This window comes from Cryptomeria japonica, chromosome 5 (assembly GCF_030272615.1).
Source record: "Cryptomeria japonica chromosome 5, Sugi_1.0, whole genome shotgun sequence".
Lineage (NCBI taxonomy): Eukaryota > Viridiplantae > Streptophyta > Pinopsida > Cupressales > Cupressaceae > Cryptomeria > Cryptomeria japonica.
Genome location: NC_081409.1, coordinates 97,879,091 through 97,893,070, shown reverse-complemented (window position 1 = coordinate 97,893,070; position 13,980 = coordinate 97,879,091).

Below are 13,980 nucleotides of genomic sequence, written 5' to 3'. Positions count from 1 at the left end.
AGCTTTGCATTGGCAATATGTCATAATTTATGACATAGAAGGTGTCATAACCTTCTTCTTTCCACTCAATTTTCCCATTTTGAAATCAATTGCTTCTAATATCCATTTCATGCTAATTTGTCTCATCTCTCTCCAAATTCTATAAATTGGATGATCTTCATCAATCAAAGCTAATTGCTAATCAGACTATTGAATTTCTAATCACTTTGTCAAATCACGCTTCTAGTATTCTTGTGTCAATGTCAATCTTGCTTTCTCAATTAGGTTTATGCACTTGAAGGTGAGATCTACAACAAAACTATTTGGAGAAGAAAGAAGAACAATGGATCCGCATGAAGGAGCATTCAAATCGCATCTTTGGTTTGCATAATCTTTGCTTTTGAATGTTTTTATTTCATGTCTCTATTGAGTGTTGTTTAGGATAGATCATTGCAATGAATGCTTTTGTGATTGAGCTATTACGTTTATCTTGTTTGTGATGATTTCCTATTTCCTATGCTACATTAATTGGTGAAACCGACGTGAACACTAACCATCTAACCACTTTATGGTGTTTTGGAGTGCTTTCAAGTTGATTTTGCAGGCCAAAAACCCAAAAACAGGGTCGTCCAGGGTTTTCTGGAGACTTTTGCGCCTGTGTGAAGCAACCTGCGCCTGTGTTGAACATTCTGCGCCTATGTTGAAGACATTCTGTGCCTGTGTCATGACTTCTGCACCTGTGTCATGACTTCTGCGCCTGTGTAAAGTCCAGAACAGGGGTAAAAATGTAGTGTTTTACTTGAAATTTGTTTAGTTTTTTGCATTCTGTTTTCTGTGCTTTGGATTTTGGTACTAATTATCTATGCAGAATCTTGGCATACGCAGGGAAAAGACAATAAATCAAACTACTAACATGTGTTATGCAGAATCGATAGTCAAAGACAACAAAACAAACTTCTAACTCTGGTTTTTGCAGGTTGCCTTGGAGAAACAACCAAACTTTTGTGTTTGTGATTTTTAATTAGGCACTTAGTGATTTCTAAATAGGTTGGAATGAACATGTTTGTGCTTTGATTGTTGAGTGTGACATTGGAGTAGGAGAGTATGCTCTCATCCTTTTAGGGTGATCAGAAATCCAGATCTTCGATACCATGCTTTTGTCTTTGATTGTTTGTCTCCTTTAGAGGGCCTGCCTTCCCGACCAATTTTCTTTTGTAAGCAAGTGATAATCGTGAGAAGGGAATGACCCAAAGTGAGTACGGCTAGAATTCCTTGGCATTCTAACTCACTATAAAAAAATACCCGATGAGCGAAAGCTTTGAAGGAAGTGTTACGTGGGAATTGCAGTTACTTGGGAAGTGATGACCCTTGAACTCTTTCTCATATCAACATCTAAGTAGGGCCTCTTGATCTAAATCATGCTTGCGCGACTACATTTTTTTGGTATCTTGATGGGCTTAATGTCTCAATCACGCTTGCGTGACATCAAGGAGTAATTCTTAACAAAAATCCTTACTAAACATCTTGTTTTTAGAGGCCAAAAACCCTTCTAGTTGCTTGAGAAGGACAAGTTCGGATACTTGGAAGAGATACTAAGTTCACCATGGGGAGATTTCCATGGGGACTAATGCTTGGCTGCCCTGAGAAGTGAGTGCCATGGAGGGGAGCCCGTGGGGTCAAGCATCTATGTATTCTCCTTGAATCCCATAATGAGTCTACCTCTCAAGTACCTAATGTCCTTGCCATCCATAAGAAATGTGTGAATGAGCATGATTGTCTTGAGTCTAAGTTGCAATATCTTGTATTCTTTGATTGTCAAAAGTTGAATTTTATCTCATTTCAAGAACAAGGCAAATTGATTAAAAACAAGGTTAAACACAAGAGACATTCATCCAACAAAGGTTCAACAAGATTCAAAAACTCATCTTCAAACATGGTTGTCAAATATTGTTCAAAATCTTGTCTTAACATGCATGTCACTTACATTTAGGTTCATCCTAGGTTGCATTTTGCAAAGTCATTTGTCAAGTACCAAGGTTAGGTTTCACCTAAGTCATACTCCTTTTCATATCAATAAGGGTCATCCATTTGCATGTGTCCTCTTGCATAAGAGTAATATCATTTCATAATTGAACCTTAGGTTTCATCTTAGGTTGACATTGTCATACATTTGCATTTGTATCCTTGTCCTCATAGCATTAGGTCATATAGTGTCAAAACTAGGTTTTGTCATGCTTGAATAATCCAAATCTTTGATAAACCCTAAGTCATTGTTAAGAAGTCTAGACCTTATCAAACCTTTTGTCCTTTTATCATCAATGTCATTTCATCAAACCTAGCTTAGTATCCAAGCATATAGGGGAGACATTGTCATCTTGTCCTTGGTCACTTAGTCCTTTTGTCCTTTGAGGTCTAGACATCATTTCAATTTCCTAAGGGTCCTCTCTTAGATTTGCATTCATTAAGTTTGTCAAAATCTCCAAAACAACCAAAAACATAGATTGCATTTTCATCTATTTAGTTTGCATTTAGTTGCATATCATACATTATCCTTGAAAAATTCCAAAAACATTACATTTTGCATAAATGACATGCCTGTTGAGACAAGATCAAAATCTAAAAAGATGGGCGAACCAACGTATCAACCCATGGACAACATAGCAAATTCGTAGTTTCAAACTAGTCAAACAGTGCAAATCGAAGGTTCATCAGACACATCTCTACCACCATATGGAATGGTTCAACTTGGACCACCTCCATTATATGAACCAGTGTTTGTACCTATGAAACCAGGACATGGGAGTGTTCCACCAACTCCAAGAGGAAGTCCACCTTTCAATTGGAATCAACCAAACTTGCAACATGACATTCAAACTCAAACGTTATATGAAGAACAAACTCTTTCGCAAGGATTTGGTTCAGATCAAGGCATCCAACAAGAAGCGAATCCAAATGTCCAACCAGATTCTTCATCCGATTTTGACACTTTTGATGATGTTGACATGTTCCTTCAAGATCCAAAGATAACAAAAAAGATGGATAAGTTCTTGAACAAGGTCTTTAAGATGTTTCCACAAAAGTATCTTAACATGATGAGTAATGTGACCTCTTCAAGTGAACAAATCAATGTGCAAGAATAGCAAGGCGCTGAGTTGTTAAGTTTCTCTCCGCATCCAAATGAAGAAAATGCACAACAAGCAACTCAACCTACCTTGATGAGCAAACGTGCTTCAAAGGCATTGACAGTGACTATTCCTCAAAAGTCACCATTTGAGACAATAAATAATCCATTATTTAATACAACACCTGTAACACAAGATCAAATGAAGAACACCCAAGTATTCACAGTTGTCCCTCAACAAGAAGTGGTTCCTTACATGCATAAAGTTGGATCAAAATCTAAGATGTAGGAAAGCTTCACAACTAGAATGCCTAATATCACCAATGTCCAAGGTAATTCCATGATGCAACAAAGTTCTTATGTCCCATTGAGTTCAATATCTGTGCCAAACACTATTGCGACAAATCCTTCGATAATGGTGACACAAAGAGCTACGGATAGTGGTTTGCACCAACAACAATTGTTGCAACAATTGAGTAATATACAAAAGGTACAATCAAATTTGCAAACTAGCAATGTGCAACAACAACAATTTCGCATTCGACAACAAATTGCAGTGCCTTCGGCACCATTACAAGTTAATGCAAACTTGCAACCATCACAATGGATTGGACAAACAACCCAGCAAGTTAATGCAAGTGTCATACCTCATCCTAAGGAGAAGCAACGAAAACCACCTAAAGAAAGTTTTTTACAAATGATGGGATATACACCGCGACAACAATTGGCACAAAGTCAACAAATTCCGATTCGTCAACATCAACAACATGTGCCTCAATATGTGCCAAGGCAAGCAAGCTATCCTACTTCACAACCGCAATTGGTGCCTGTGCAATAGCCACAACATACTCAATTGCAATATCAGCCTAGGCTGCAAGAAGCACAACAAGAAGGTCGATATCAAGGCATAGCACAACCGCAACAACAAGAAATGTACCAAGAAGTTTATATGCCGGAGACACCAAAAACGGCCATTTCAGAATACCAACAACCGATTGGAAACACGATGTATCGACAAAGAATACCCACTGGGATTAATGATGGACCTCTAAAATCTGATACAATTGCACAACAACTTGAGCAGTTGCAACGAAAAGTTGACGCATTAGAAACTAAAGGAACAAAGAAGTTGTATACAGATCAAGATTTATGTCCTAATCCATTTGATAAGAGTGTATACATGCCTCCATTCCCTAAACATTTTGAGGCACCTAATTTTGAGAAATATAAAGGGAATGGCAATCCAAAAGATCACATTCGAGCATTTTTCGCAGCATGTACTGAAGTAAGTTATGAGGAGACATATCTAATGCGATTATTTGCCCGAAGTCTCACAGGACAAGCCATGGATTGGTATTCACATCTGCCAGGAAATATAAAGACTTGGTCGGAATTGGCTCAAAAGTTTTTATCTCATTTCGCGTTCAATATCGACAGTGACGTGACTATGTCAGATTTATGCAATACCAAGCAAAAGCAAGGTGAACCATTAGTGACTTTTTTGCAACGATGGCGAAGCTTGTATAGTCGTTCTTCTCTCGATATACCTGAAGAACAACAAGTGAATTTGTTTATCCAAAATCTGGTCCCAGAAATGATGTATGAGTTAAAATTAAAAAGTCCCAGTACTATAGAGAAACTCATTAAGAAAGGAATGAGCATTGAAATGGCTTTGGTAGCTAAAGGAATTATCAAGCTCAATAAAGACAATGACAACACAAATTATTCAGGGGACAGAAACAGATATTGGTATAAGAACAAGAATGTCACTAATGATGGTGTTGTTGATGCAAGAGCGGTGAATGCAAATCAACCCCCATTCACGATCAAGAAATTGAGTGTTCCTAATATGTCAACTATGGAACAAAATCAAGCGCCAATGAGCAATGTTACTCAACAATCACAGTACCAACAACATGCTCAACAACAACATACTCAACAATATAATCAACAACAAGGCCAACAACAAAACCAACAACGCAAACCCTTCCGATCACGGGATGGGCCTCCTTGACAATTTATGCCATTGGGAGAGCCTCTTGAATCAGTAATGAGACAATTGATACAAGCAAAATTTATTAAGTTACCAGATATCAAGGTAGAACCAGCGGTAAAACCGCATTGGTGGAATGATAATGCGTACTATGAGTATCATTGATCCAAGGGACATAAAAATGCATCATGCTTTCAATTAAAACATATGATCCAAGACTTGTTAGAGCAAGGAGTAATTGAGGTAGATCCACCCCATCCAACCTCTAACACTGATCATACTATTTTCAAAACTCCTTTGCTTGATCATGACAGGGGTAAAGCGTCTTCTTCCAATTCTGCTCAAACGACCAATTATGCAAATACCGGTTATAACAATGTCATTAATTGTTTTCATGCATCAAATGAGTATGTTTCCACCCTGAAAATAAAGGAACAAGATCCTTCTTGCGCGGTCACCACTCGTCGATCCAAAATAGTCTTGAAAGGAGCTCCTGCAGCTCCTTCCAAACCAACTCCGGCAAGTCAGTATAATCTTTTGGATCATCTAGGAAAAACACCTGCACAAATATCAATCCTTGAGTTGTTGAAAATGTCTCCCATGCATCGTGCAGTCCTAGATAAAGCTTTGATTGAGTCCACTGTCCCGACAGATATTGATGTTGACTAGTTTCAAGCCCGGATTGGACATCTAGCTGTTTCCCAAAATGTCGCATTTTCTGATAATGATATCTCACCTGATAAAATCCCTCATAATGATCCCTTGCACCTTGAAGTCTTCGTCCATAATTGCAAAATCCGACGAGTCTTGATAGATGGCGGAGCAGGTCTTAATATTTGTACATTAAGAGTGGTCATTGGCCTTGGATATACAGAAAATGACATTGATGCTTCCAAAAGAATAACAATAAAAGCATATGATGATGCTGAGCGCCCATCCAAAGGGATAATTACATTGCCTATCAGAGTCGGTCCAGTGACAGAAAACACTTTCCTGCAAGTCCTATACCTTGATCTCCCTTATAATATGATCCTTGGCCGTCCATGGATCCATGCAATGAAAGTAGTTCCATCCACCTATCATCAATGTTTAAAATATCCTTACAATGGAACTAAGATAACAATTCCAAGAGATCCTAATCCATTTCAATTTTGTGCTACTCTAAGGGATACCCCTCAGCAGCAAGTCCCAGTTAATAGAGAGGCCAAGTCACATAGTTATGTGGATCCTAATGAATTGTTAGATTCTGTCAAAGGGAAATTGAAGATACAAGACCAAGGATGTGGAGAATATTCAATGGATCAAACATTCCTCATCGGGAATTTACCAATATCGCCAAAATCATATGGAAAACCGCATTTATTGCAAAAAGAACCTAAGGTCATTATTCAATATCAGCCTCCCACTACATTTACAAGATGGGGAGAACTTGACAAAGAAACTGTAAATGATGATGTCATAGATTGGCTTTACAAAGATCCAACTGAGACCCCACCTATTAGGTTGCCAGTGGAACGCTACGGCAAAGGATTTACTATGCTGCAAAAGAAAGGATATGATGGCTGTAGTGGCTTAGGCTTGAATAACAATGGAAGGCTAGAACCTGTTATACCCAAGAGGCGACCTCCAACTTTAGGGTTAGGTTTTGTACCATTACGAATTGGATCCACATCTACCAAAGTGCCCACAAGTCGAAAAGGGCGTGATTCTAACAATGAAGTAACACCTGAGGATACCCGACCCGAAACTGATTCTAATGAATGGGAATGGAGTTCCTTTTCTTCTAGTTCCTATGCCCTCGACAATATCTTCATTGACCCTAATAATTTGCCTATGGAGGACAAACATGAAATAACTTCTCTTCCTAAAACATGTCCTCATGCTTGGATAGAATCATTCTGGGATCCAAGCTCCGAATCCGACACAAGCAGTTCGGATAGTGACACCACAGATGTTCACATTTTTACCATATCAACCCTCTCTCTCCTTACAACCGATGATGACATGCCCCTCATTTATCCCCAGCTTATCCAATATGACCAACAAGAACCACTCACATTGGACTGTTTTCAAAACGATGAAGCCATTGCAGAATTCCTTGGACTACGGGAAGGCATCCCACAAGGTGATCATAAGGCAGGATTTGCTATTGACCTAGATTCCACAACATATTTTGGGGAGTCAACTCCCTCTTCCAGCCATCAAAATGAAAAAAGAAAAGAAACAGTAAAAAATCAAAAGAATAGATCTTTGAGTGAAAACCGTAAGGCACTCTCTGATCATACAAAAGTAAAAATAAAAGACGTACCTGTGGGTGAAAACCTCTCTAAGGCACCCAAAGGTGGAAGAGTGGACATACCCCTGTCAAGTCAAGACAAATCAACATTGCTTGTGGAAATGATCGAGGAAATCAATTTGGGTACACCTGACAACCCTAAGGTCATTCATTTTGCTGCTTCTTTATCACAACAGGAAAAGATAGATTTTGTCAATTTCTTTCTTGAGAAGAAGATTAGCTTTGCATGGTCCTATGCAGATATGCCTGGCCTCGATCTAGAATTAGTCCTTCATCATTTGCCCTTGAAAGCAGATGCCAAACCTGTCAAACAAAAACTTAGAAAGATGCATCCTCAGGTGGCTCTTTTGGTCAAAGTGGAATTAAAAAAATTACTAGATGTGGGCTTCATTAGACCCATTGATTATGCAGACTGGATTTCAAATTTAGTACTAGTTAGCAAAGTAACTGGGGGCATCAGAATCTGCACAGATTTTAGGGATCTCAATAAAGCATGCCCTAAAGATGATTTTCCATTGCCAAACATAGACATCATAGTGGACATGACGGCTGGATATGAGATGCTTTCATTGATGGATGGTTTCTCCAGCTATAACCAAATTTGCATTGCTCTGAAGATCAGCATAAGACAGCATTCACCTGTGCTTGGGGTACCTACTGTTGGAATGTGATGCCCTTCGGTCTTAAAAATGCAGGCACAACATATCAAAGAGCAATGACGACAATTTTCCATGATTTCATGCATACTTTGATGGAGGACTATGTTGATGACTTGTTATGCAAATCTGTCACCAGAGATAGTCATCTAGCCATCCTGGGCCCAATCTTTGACCAAATGGAGACATACAAACTCAGGCTCAATCCAAAGAAGTGTGTCTTTGGTGTTACAACGGGCAAATTACTAGGATACATTGTTTCTCACCGAGGCATTGAGGTCGACCCTGCCAAAGTCAAAGCAATAATGGATATGCCTCCTCCTTCAAACCTCCAGCAATTAAGAAGTCTGCAAGGAAAGCTCCAGTCAATTTGCCGCTTCATAGCTCAGTTGGCCAATAAATGTCATCCATTCCAACATCTACTGCACAAAGGTGTCACTTTCAAATGGACTGAGCAGTGTCAATCAGCCTTTCAAGCTCTCAAGGAATATTTGTTGTCGCCACCTATCCTAATGCCTCCTATAGAAGGAAAGCCATTTTTATTGTATATTTCTGCCACTAAAACGGCATTAGGAGTTCTATTGGCCCAACAAGATGAGAATGGCAAAGAACGAGCTATTTACTATATCAGCTGGACACTGGTAGGCTATGAGCTAAATTATTCAACTATTGAAAGGGCATGCTTAGCAGTGGTATTTGCAACGCAGAAACTCCGACATTAAATGTTGAGCCACCAAACATTGTTGGCCGCCAAAATTGATCCCTTAAAATATTTGCTCAGTCGAGCAGCTTTGACAGGTCGCCTAGCAAAATGGGTCATGATTCTCAATGAATTTGATATTGAGTATATGGAGCGAAAGGTGATCAAAGGACAAGTTATAGCAGATCAACTTGCAGAGGCTCCTATTTTTGATGATCATCCCATGTTGACTGATTTTCCAGATGAATCAGTCTTTGCTCTCACATCCTCTAATGAATGGAAGTTATACTTTGATGGATCCCACACCAAGTTCGGGTCCGGAGCTGGCATCTTATTTGTCACCCCTCAAGGTGATGCTATTCCAAAATCCTACAGGATAACTTTCCACTGTACCAATAACATTGTAGAGTATGAAGCACTGGTCACAGGACTCCGAGTAGCAGTCCACTGGAACATCAAGCATTTGCATGTTTATGGAGATTCTCAATTAGTCATCCGACAAGTGAATGATGACTACGAAACAAAAGATGAAAAGCTTATTCCCTATAAGCACATGGTGGATTTCTTCAAGACCAAATTCATGGCTATTCATTTTAGTCAAGTTCCAAGAATGCAAAATAAGTCGGTAGATGCAATGGCTACGATTGCCTCCATGTTAAACATGCCAAACAATATGGACAAATGTGAATTTTTAGTTGAACAATTGTTGGTTCCTTCTTTTGACATTCCGACCATTGATGTGATGTGCGTTCTTGTTGGTTCCAACTCCCCATGGTACAATGACGTATATCAATATTTGAAATCCCAAACCTTACCACCCAACCTTTCCGCTAATCAACGCCGAGCCTTTATCCGACAGATAGCTAAATATGTCATCATCGCCGACACCCTTTACCGTCGTTCTTTTGACCATACCCTCCTCAGGTGTTTGGATTTGGACGAAGCACAAACGACTTTACATGAGGTTCAAGATGGTATATGTGGAGGCCATTTCAATGGTCTAAGCTTAGCCAAGAAGTTGACTCGTGCTGGGTATTATTGGCCTACTTTGGAAAAAGATGTTCATGATTTTGTTAAGAAGTGCTACAAATGCCAGATTCATGGAAATTACATTCATGCACCCGCTCAAGAGCTTCATTCTGTCATATCTCTGTGGCCCTTTTCTCAATGGGGATTGGATCTTATTGGCAAGATTCACCCGACATCTGCAAATGGACACAAGTTCATCATTATAGCCACAAAATATTTCACAAAATGGATCGAGGCTATCCCCATGACCTATATTACTGGTGTCCAAATTTAAAAAATTTTGCTGAATTATATCATATGCCGGTATGGGGTTCCTCTTTCCATAGTCACTGATAATGGTCATCCCTTCAAGAATAAAGATGTTAAAGAACTTTGTGAAAAATTTCATATTCAACACCGTTTCTCCAGTCCATACTATCCACAGGGGAATGGTCAAGCTGAAGCATCAAATAAGACCATTATCAAGATCCTAAAGAAGGTTGTCAATGATGCTGGTCGAGATTGGCATGTGCAATTGAATCCAGCATTATGGGCCTATCGCACTTCTATCCGCACACCTACTGGCGCAACACTTTATTCCTTGGTGTATGGTGCGGAAGCTATTTTATCTCTGGAGGTGGAGATTCCTTCCTTGCGAGTCTCCTTGCAACATTTAATTGATGATGAGACACACAAAGTCTCTCGGTTGCATCAGCTTGAGATGTTAGATGAAAAGCGTCAAACAACTTTGACACATTTGCATGCATATCAAAACCGTCTCCATTGCTCTTATAATAAAAGGTCAAAGGGCGGCACTTCGAAGTGGGAGACTTGGTTTTAAAGGAAAACCCTAAGAATGCACAGTCTACTGACATCATCAAAGGTAAATTTGAACCTAATTGGGTTGGGCCTTTCATAGTAACTGCAACATATGGCTCGGGGGCATATCAGCTTGCTACCCCAGAAGGCGAACCTTTGTCTGATCCTGTCAACAGCATGCATCTTCGCAAGTATTGGGCATAATTTTCTATCAGCACTTCTTCAAATATGATCCTGAAAAAATACAAAAAAAATTTGCAAAAAAGCAAAAAATACAAAAAAATTGAAAAAAAAAAAAAAAGCAAAAAAAAAAAAAAGCAAAAAAAAAAAAAAAAAAGGAGAAAAAGAGCAAAAAGTAAAGAAAAAAATGATTCGCCCTCTAGTGAAAACCTGGTAAATAGGCACTTGGGGCAAGTACCTTGGTGAAAACCTGGCAAACAGGCGCCATGTGTAAAATGAGATCGTTGCTCCGTCATCTGTCATGACCTCTAAGCTATGCTTTCTCTCAGGCGATTTATCATGTCTATCTTAGTCTTAACCCAATGTTCTATTCCAGGCCTGTTATTGGTCAACATCATTGTCTTGCATACCCTGGTTTCTTGTACATATGTTTTGGTCCCGGTCTGTGTATGTCTTTCAGACGCGCATTGGGTGTGTTCCCCTTGTCATGATTGATCACTGGAGCTTTAAAATTTCAAAATGTCCTGAAAAAAGATCATAAAAATTTCAAAATGTCCTGAAAAAAGATCAAAAAAATTTCAAAATGTCCTGAAAAAAGATCAAAAAAATCAAAAAATGTCCTGAAAAAATCTTCCAAAAACATTTAAAAATGTCTTGAAAAAATCTTCCAAAAACATTTAAAAATGTCCTAAAAATATCTTCCAAAAACATTGAAAAATGTCCTGAAAAATCTCATTAAAAAATAATTGAAAAATGTCCTGAAATAATTCAAAAAAATTGAAAAATGTCCTGAAAAAAAAATCCCTAAAAAGTCATATAAAGTCCTGAAAAAATGAACAAATTTTTTTTCAAAACATCAAAATCCAAAAACAATTCCTTTGGCATTTTGCACTTTGTCAATAAATAACCCCTCTGTGCATAGACAACTCACTGAGTATACATCCAACGACTCGCAATCCAATGTTGTGCTTTAATGAAATCACGCTTAAACAGATGAACTTTTCATTCAAACCAGACATTCAAACTGATCAAACTTGTCATATCAATCGAACGTTACCATCAATATCATTTGTCCTTGTCTCTACTATCATGGGTCTTATATAGGGTGTGGTATACTCGAAACCAGACTGTGTCCTGTCTTAGATGGGGTACCGCATGTCCTGAAACTAGACAGCATGATCGTCCTGTCAATGTTTTCAACTTTTGACAATGAAGATCAAGATGTTTGTTTGATTTGTTGGAATTTGTGCATCTTATATTTTTACTGATTTATCTTTGGCTTCGATCATGTTCCTATGTTGCTCGATGATGTCACTGAGTGATTTAGAGTGACCGGGATGGATCCTGATCCTTTTCTTTTTTGATTGTGATTGTTGCTTGTCTATGATATGTCTGTCTTTCGCAAATCGTGTTGCATTTCAGCTCTGGCCTTCCATGCCATGATGCTACGCATCCATTTTGCTACATAAAAATAAAGGTTCTCACCTACAAAGTGCAATATTGAAAGCAAGTTTTTCTTCATCTCTAACTGTCCTCTATTTCATTTTCTTCTTACTAACACTTCTTTTGTCCGGTCGGATAGTCAGTTCAGTCTCGTGCTCCAATATCCAAACATACATATTGCATCCTGCATCCATTTGGTTAGTACATTTGCATTATATCAAGCATCATATCAAGCATTTTATCCATTTCATATTATAAATGCATCAAAAACACATAACATATATACATTCATACATGTTCTACAATGGTACATAAATGGTGCATAAGTCATCCATACATGGAAAATAACATAAGTCATAACATATTGCATCCCATCATATCGATGCATATCATATCATATATCCACATAATATCGGAGTACAAAATTGGACTGTCTGTCCTCAGTATGGCCCACAGGCTGACTAAAAAATGTCAAACTACATCATGTCCACTGTCTGTCCTAAGGAGCATGTGCCTCTGTCACTGGGTGCTCCCTCTATCCTCCTCATCCCTGCCTTGTCTCATGGATGATGTCCCTCCTAGTCCTGGCTGTGGTGGTCTCATCGGTCCACTCACCCCCATGCTGCTCAATGACCTCCGAGAGCGTGCCCTGCTCTCTGTCCTCGATCGTGCCCGATATGAAGGTGCTCTCTGCTCTGGTGGAACTGCACTCTCATATAGTGTCCTCCAATGGCGTATCTCCTCTTCGGTCTCTACCAGCATCTGTCCTAGCTCCCGTACACTGGCATCCCAAATCGACCCAATATACTCAGTGACTCTCTATCCTTCTCGCTGTGCCTGTGCTATTGCTGTGTCTCGAGCCGCTCTGAGTTTGGCTATCTCTACTCTGAACTGCTCATTCTGTCTCTCTAAAGTCGCAATATAATCCTACTGACTCGCTATGGTAGCCCTGCACATGTCCATGTCCTCTGTCCTAGCTGTCTCTGGCTCTATGGGTATGTCCTGTAATGCCTCCTACTCCCCATCCTCATCCCCACCATCCTGCTCCCCATCCTCCTCATCTCCACCATCCGCATCTCTGTCCTCATCATCCCCATCATCCTCATCCCCACCCTCATCCTCCTCATCCTCATCCTCTCCCTCCTCCTCTCTTGTGAGTGGGAAGTCCTCCTGTCGCCTAGGTACTGGAATATTCGGATCTGTCAATGGCACTAGTCGTCATTGTGCAAACCATCTATCATACTCATTTGTCATCCCGACGTCCACCACATCTGATCTTGAATCCCATTGTCTCTGTTGTAGCTATGAGAAGTCAGCATATGCTATGTGTGGCTGAATCATACTCCCTCACTGACTCGTCTCTCTATGCGATCGGGCAAAGTGTGCAGTCCTCCTAGGTACATCCTGCCTCTCTCCAAATTGTCGTCTGACCCTCTCTGGTAGGTACATCTCATCACTCTCTGGCAATTCACTGGTCACCCTATCAAGTACCTCTCCTGTCTACAATAAGGTAGCTCATCACTGTCATCTGACCATCTAGGGCAATCACGATATGGCCTCCATATGAATTCTCTCAGTCTGTCCAACTCATGTCGTCAATACAATATGTATCCAAAAGGACCCTGTCTCAGTGCTCCACCATAGCAATACACATATGGTCAGTGTGGTACTACCTATCTCTCTGTCATCAGTTGACATATAGCTATGTGCTCAAATGCCCATACCTGTAGTAATGTGACTCCACAACTCAACGTCTGCACTCCCTGATATGCTATCTGATGCAGC